The 6,899-nt window shown below is 50.6% G+C and overlaps 1 protein-coding gene across 4 annotated transcripts in view; it reads left to right on the top strand.

Moving 5' to 3' along the window:
- The first annotated feature begins 5,092 nt into the window (after positions 1-5,092).
- Positions 5,093-6,899, top strand: part of NCOA2 (nuclear receptor coactivator 2) — a 188,481-nt gene continuing 186,674 nt past the window's right edge. For 2 of the 4 annotated variants that reach the window (XM_042869026.1, XM_042869025.1), the window contains exon 1: positions 5,108-5,216. The gene's annotated coding sequence lies outside the window, so the exon portion shown is untranslated. Of the gene's footprint in view, positions 5,217-6,354; positions 6,439-6,899 lie in introns of those variants that run through there. The other 2 variants (XM_042869028.1, XM_042869029.1) reach the window with 2 other exon arrangements.

The raw sequence follows: 6,899 nt of genomic DNA, 5'->3' as shown, positions 1-6,899 counted from the left end.
ATGCTTGATGACTTTGACTTTCTAGATGAAAGTCTGACTATAGGGATGAGCTGGGCTTGTTGTACTTTTGGAACAGGCCATAGGAATATGCAGAATATGTCAGGGCATAAGTATTGCTGAGCATATGCTGCAGGATGAAAATATAGAAGAAACTGGTTAGAAAAAGCCTAGAAAAAAAATAAAGATAAAAAGGAAAATAAGGTCAAAAGAAAAAAGAAAATGTTAGAGAAGAGTAATAGAAAAGTTAGAAGAGTAGCGTGAAATAAAGCAGAAAAAGCATTTTGTCTTTCACTGAAAGCATCAGAGAACAACAGAAGTCCTGAGGCTGGGAGGAGCCTGCTCCTGCCAGCAGGGTCAAGCAGCTAGGGGTGTCCAGGAGCACCCAGCAGGCAGAGAGAAGCAAGCCTTCCTCTCACAGCTGGGTCTGTGCCAACAGCTGAGCAGTTGCAGTGTACAAGAAGAGATGTAGGGGCAGATTTTGTTTTTGTGGTCATGGTTGCTATGCATAGCTGAAGGAGAGGAGCAAAAGTAAGTGGGCTGAGTAAAAAATGTGTGAGATTTTAGGTGTGATACTAGAATACAGGGACAAATGTACAACAGTATAGCAGTTGTGCTTGAGTTATACACATATATTTCCCTCAGCTGAACATCTCAGCTTGAATTATTGACAAAGTAGCATGAATGACGCAAGAGTAATTTACTACTAAAAATATTTGCATAAATATTGATTAAAATTCTAATATTTTCTCTATACATTTAGGAATTTCACATGCAGATAGTCAAGCAAACCCAGAATTTTTAATAGTACCTTTCTGTAAAAGGAGTAAGTATAGCAAATTCAAAGCATTTTATAACATGGAATAGTTTTTGACTGATTTCTTGTCTTAAAAAGTTGGGAGTTTTTCAAGGTTGTCTGATCAGAAAAAAAGAAATAACATGAAGAAAATAACTGTGTTAATAACAGATCAAAATGCAATCAAATGTTTGATTCACCGCCTTCTGAATTTACAAGTTTATTATTTGAGGTGAAAAAAGAAAATGATGTCTTAAATTTTTAAGAGAACAATCAATCTTACTTTTAGTTCTAATCCATATGCACTACGTGCCTAGGATATTTTTTTTCACTGCAACATCTTAATTAAGCCAATCTATCAATGCATGAAATGTAAATGAAGCCAAAGTCCCATTGGAGAAGTTGAGCCAGATCCCAGATTCTTTAAAAGAATGTAGCACCACTTAAGTTAGTGTTACTTGGAGAGGGGAGATGTTGCTGAAGGGATAATGGAAGGAGGATAATCGGAGTGCTTGGAGATGGGGTAGGAGCTGTAGGAACCACAAGGCATGCATATCAGAACAGGGGAGCACAGCATACTTTTGGAAGGTCATGGTGACTGGAAGAAGGTAAAAGTTGCCTCTGTTTTCAAGGGGCTAGATTTGCAAAAGAAGGGGCCAGCCAGTCTGACCTTAGTCTGTGGGAGGATTAAGAAAGTGACAGGGGACAGGCAGTAACAGTTTATAAAACATAAATTCTGCCTGGCCAACCCAACTCTCTGCCCTGGGAATGGTGAAGAGGAGAGCAGTGCATATAAATTACCTTGACTTTTCCAACGCTTTTGACACAATCACCTGTAAACCTCTTTTAAGCACACTGTAGGGGTATGAACTAGGTAAGCAGCAGGTAAGTAGGGCAGAATCAGCTGGACCATCGGGCTCAAAGGTTGTGATCAGAATCTAGCTGGCGGCCAGGATTCCCTTGATGTTATTGTGTAACACCTCTGTCAGTGACCTCAGTGATGAGCTGAAGGGCACCCTCAGCAAGTCTGTGGGTAACTTCACAATTGGGCCTACTTGGAGCTGGAGGTTCAATCAGAAGGCTTTGACACATCTGCTCACCCTACAGAGGCTGAAGATCATACTGTAGATTTTCTTGTTTTGAAAATTCATTTTGTTTTCTTTGTGGATTTAAGTTAGGTATGTACTGGATCAACAAAAATTCAACTGATTTCATAAAGGCCATGTTTAAATCAAATTGGGAATGTTAATGAGCAAGTAGGGACATGATTCTCCATAAAAGCAGGCAGAGTGAATCCACAGAGTAAATGCAGTTGCTCACGAGAAAGACTCTGTGCACCAAAATCTGTTTTACATGCAGTCCAAGGGTCAGCAGGTGCACATAAGCTTTTTTGTTACGCACTAAAGCTGCAGATGAAGCTTCAGAGACAGCAGCCATACTTAAGAGGCATACCAACTTCAAGAACATTAAACAAATTATTCATTACCTTTCAACTTATGGAAGAGCAACTTCATGGCTTATTTGAAAATCAGGCAAGAACATTGCTATGTATGTTAGATCTACTCACAGTACCCCATGTGCCAAATTTTGTAGAAATATGTCACATAGACAAGATAAATCATTTTAAAGAACTGCAACAAAGGTCACTGAAAATATATGGTTAAACTGATTGAGGAAACACTGTTACATTCAGATTCCCCTTTTCATGGTGTTGATTTGTGGGGGAAAAAAAAGTTATGATGATGAAATTTAGCCAAGCTTCACTGAAAATTCTGGGGAATTAAAAGCTTCTCTGTGTTAAATTTCACACCAGGAAAGATTTGCAGATCACAGTGAATAATCAAGTGAATGTATAAAGTGACACAGTGAACAAAATAGCCAGCAAGGGTAGAAGTATAAATGGGAGGAGTATCACAGAGTAGCAGAATCACAGAATGGCTTAGCTTGGAAGGGACATCAAGGGTTATCCAGCTCCAAACCCCTGCTGCAGGCAGAATTGCCACCCACTAGATCAGGCATGAGATCAGGCTGCCCAGGGCCCCATCCAACCTGGCCTTGAAGATGGACAAAGATGGACATTAGAGGATGGCAGAAAGTATATGCTGCTCTTGGTTAGAACTGCATGAGCTTCCATTGAGAAGCCAAACCCATATCCAGTCAGCTTAACGCAGCACTGGTGGCAAAACATTGGAGCAGGCTCAGAGAAGAGCTGGAACCCTGAACAAAATCCAGTGCTGAAGTGTGTTCAGCAGATCTGTTTTCCTCTAGAAGATGATGTTGTTGCTTTAAAGAGTAGCAGTTGGGAATAACTTAATTCTTGGCCTTTGCACACGATGATACTTCCAACCAGGCTTTATTGGCCTTTGATGACAATGTGTATTTGCTGATGAATTAAGAGCTTTGAACAAATTTCAGAGAACTTAAAGACATGTGTGCAGTTAGATCCCTTCTCTCACACAGTGTGACAAGGACACTCTGCTGCATCAGGGTGGGGATTCTGTCAGTGCTGAGCCCTGAACTTTGTGACACATGGGCTGTCTTTGTGTTTGCACCCAGCAAGGTAAAGGGCTGTTCTGATGAGTGCAGGTAATCATTTAATGAACACTTTTGGTTGCATTAAAGGATGTGTGGGGTTGGAAAAAAGTCAAGCATTCATGTGTAAGAAAGACTGGAACTAAAATTACTTGCGCGATTCTAAATTGGACTGCTTATGGTTATAATATCAAAGAAGTTACATTATTTTTTCCAGCAGACCACTGTCTCATTTAGCATGGGAAAATAAACGGATCATGACCGCGAGGTAAATAAGATTATTGCCTGTATAACTGTTAGCTTATTTGCTACAGAAATTTGCACAGATATAACAAATGAGACCAGAGGAAAAGCTCCGTCCCTTTGCCCCAGGCTTTTTTCCACATACAAGCTGCTCTCCTTTGCCGTCTTATTTCAAGGTAACATTAGGATTTCTCCACACTTTGAGTAGCCCTTCTGTCTCCTGGCTGCTGCCCATGCTGGTGCCAGAAGCACCCTCCAAAAGAGTGACATCTGTGGGAAGTAGGAAAGTAGTAGTGGTGCAAAGTTCTGGAAATGGGGGATTTGGAACAGACGACCCTCAGAGGTGCCTTCCAAATCAAACGATTCTGTGATTCTATGATTCTAATAGACAGACTACCCCTGCACTTCCTGATGAAACTCAGTTTGACAGATTTCTGATCACAGAGTCATAGAATCATTAAAGTTGGAAAATTCTTCTGACGGCCACCCTTACTCAAGTTCTTTCTCCAGAAGTTTTCAATGATTTGGTTGCACTGACATTTTTTGAATGCGATAGTGGGGAAAGAGTGGTGTAGAAAGCTTACCTTATATTTGCTCTGAGAAACAACTGAGCTATTACCATTCAGTGAAAGAAAAAGAAAACAGTAAAATAATCTGAACCAAACACGAGCATGGGAAACTAAAGGCAGAAGAGTCAGTATGGCAAGAGGTAACCATCTGAAGAGCAAGGGTTATTGTCCCGGCAGTACTAGAAAAGCTTGAGCCAAGCAGAGCTAGCCATACCAGCAGTGACAATGTATAACCCCTAGACGACCACCAAACACTTGGGGCTGCACGTCCCTCAGAAATAACAATTGTTACCACCGCTGAGTGCAGCTTGCCATCACTACCGCTTGTAAAAACACAAAGCCCTTCTGCCAAGGTGGGACTTCTGCCCCACGGCATTCACGCGGATTTGAAGGGCAATGGTCAACAGTCACCCCTCAGCCCTTAATAATCTTTAACTCTCCTATTCAGTCCCTACACACTGAAAAGACTGCATCTTCATCTCCCCGTCGCGTGAGACGCAGCTGATGCCGTGCGTTCGTACAGCGGTGTCACGCGTTTTCTTTCTTTCTTTTTTTTTTTTTTTTTCCTCTTTTTTCTTTTCCAAGGGGCAAAGGGAGGCGGTAAGGCTGTCCTCGCGCTTGGGTGAACGTGGGCCACTGACACTCGCCCTGGGGCAGCAAGGAGCCGCGCTTAAAGTCTGTCCCGCTGAGGACGAAGGACTTTTTATCCCCCCTTTCCTCTCCCCTCCTTCCCCCGCCGGAGCGCGGACGGCTGCCATTGTCCGCGGGCGCCGAGCGGGGCAGCGCCGCGGGAGCACCGGCTCGGCCCCCAGCGTGGGGCCCGGCCGCAGCCGCCGCCGTGCCCGGGGGCAGAGGGTGTGCCTTGTGCCTCCCCCCGCCTCCCGCCGCCCGGCCCTCCTCCGGGCAGAAGGGGAGGAGGAGGAGGAGGAGGGCGAGCGGTGGGAGGGTCTCCATTGAAATAAACAAGCAGGCAGTTATTAAAACGGGAACATGGCGGCCGCAGCCCCAGCTTCAGCTTCATCTTACAAAGCGAAGGTCAGCGCCGGCGGCGGCCGCGGCGGGAGGCGACACTGACCCCGGTAACGGCTCCCGCGCGCCCCCTCGGCCCCGCCGCGGCGGGGGGTGTGCCCCGGCCCCTGCCCGCCGGGAGCGGAGCGGTGCGGTGCGGAGAGCGGCGGCGTTGGCGTGCGGCAGGGCGGCCGCGCCGGGGCGGCTTCCCCCGCGCCCGGCCGGGGGGAGGAAACGGGGAAAGAAGGGAGGGGGGGGTGAAGCGAAGCCGGGCGGCACGGGGGCCGCCCCTCGCCGGGCACCGCGCTCGGGCTGCGGGCGGACTTCCCCGGGACGGCCCCGCCGCTGCCGGGCCGGGGGGGTCGGAGCCGCCGGGGGAGGACGGGGCACAACTGCGGAGAGGGGATGGTTGGGAAACTTGCGGGAGGCTCCGCGCCCGCCGACAAAAGGGGCGATCCGGGAGCAGGGCGGTGCTCGCCGCTTCCCCGTGTGACACCGGCGCAGTGCCGCGGCCGCCCCGCTCCGTTCCGCGGGGAAGGCGGGGGCACCGCGGGCAACTTCTGTAACTTTCTGCGCGGGGGCTGCGCCTGCGTGCGCGCGCCGGGCCGAACCACGGGGGCGGGCGGTGGGGCGGTGGGGCCCCGCGTTCAGGCCGCGGCCGCACGGCGCTGCGCAGCCCGGGGCGCCCCGCCGCCGCCGCCGCCTCCCCGCGATCCGCCCGAGGAGGGGAGGGGTGGGGGCCCGGCCGCCGCAGTGCCTTGTGGCTGCGGGTGTGCGCGGGGTGGGGAGTGGCGGGGGAGGAGGAGGAGGAGGACGGGGAGGAGGAGGAGGAAGAAGGGGTTGTGGCAGCCGGCGGTGGGCGCGGGGCCGGGGTCCCTGGGCGGGTGCCTTTCGCTCCGGTGTCGCTGCGGAGCGGGGGGGAGGGTTGAACGCGCGAGGGGGGCGGGGGAGGGGAGGTGCCCGCCGCTTCCCCCCCGCCCCGCCCCGCCGTGTGCGCGCCGCGGGGACCCCGCCGCCGTGCTCGTCCCAGGCCGTGGGGCGCGGCGCTGTCGGGCCTGGGCGCTGCGGGTGGGACCGTGCGGGCTGCGTGCGGGAGGCCGGCACGGCGCGGCGCGGGAGCTGCGGGAGCGGTGGCGGTGCCGTCATGCGGGCCGGGGCCGGGGCTGAGGCGGGCTGTCCCGCGGCGGTCGTTGAGCCAGGAAGCGGTGCCCTGGTGGGAGGAGGACGGCTTTGCTCCTTCGGCAGTAACTGCTGCTGCGTGCCTGGTTTTTAGGAAGCAGGTGAATGGCCTGTGTAAGTGACCCGGTAATATTTCTGTGGTGTTGAAGAAGAGTTTGAGCTCAGCGCATTGTGTTGGCAGTTCCAGCACGGCTCTGTTGCTACTGAAGATAGGTGAACGGTTTAATGCTGATCATCCTCTTATTTCCAGAATTTGCTGCCACAGTGGCTGATAGCGTTCATTAACTTTCAGCCTTTTGAGTTTGCATGGACCAAATTACAAAGCCACTCCTCTCCTGTTCACTTCTCCTCGCAGCCCTACAGCGGCACTGGGCCCTGTTCTGTGGGAGCCTTGAGCAGCTGTGGGGCATGGAGAGCTGCTGAGGCATTGCACGGTCCTGAAGAGTGCTCAGCCCAAACCATTATCTGCAGAGCAGCACTGCTTTGCTTCCCGACAGCTTAAGGACTCCTGTGAATAGGAACTGTGTCAGTACCAACCTCTTACAGAGTTTTCAGGACTATTTCTTGTTTATATC

The sequence above is a fragment of the Lagopus leucura genome, unplaced genomic scaffold, assembly GCF_019238085.1.
Source record: "Lagopus leucura isolate 7727_CA_CO unplaced genomic scaffold, USGS_WTPT01 Super-Scaffold_100002, whole genome shotgun sequence".
Taxonomy (NCBI): domain Eukaryota; kingdom Metazoa; phylum Chordata; class Aves; order Galliformes; family Phasianidae; genus Lagopus; species Lagopus leucura.
Note: the sequence above shows the minus strand (reverse complement) of the source record. Positions and strands in the feature narration are given on the sequence as shown.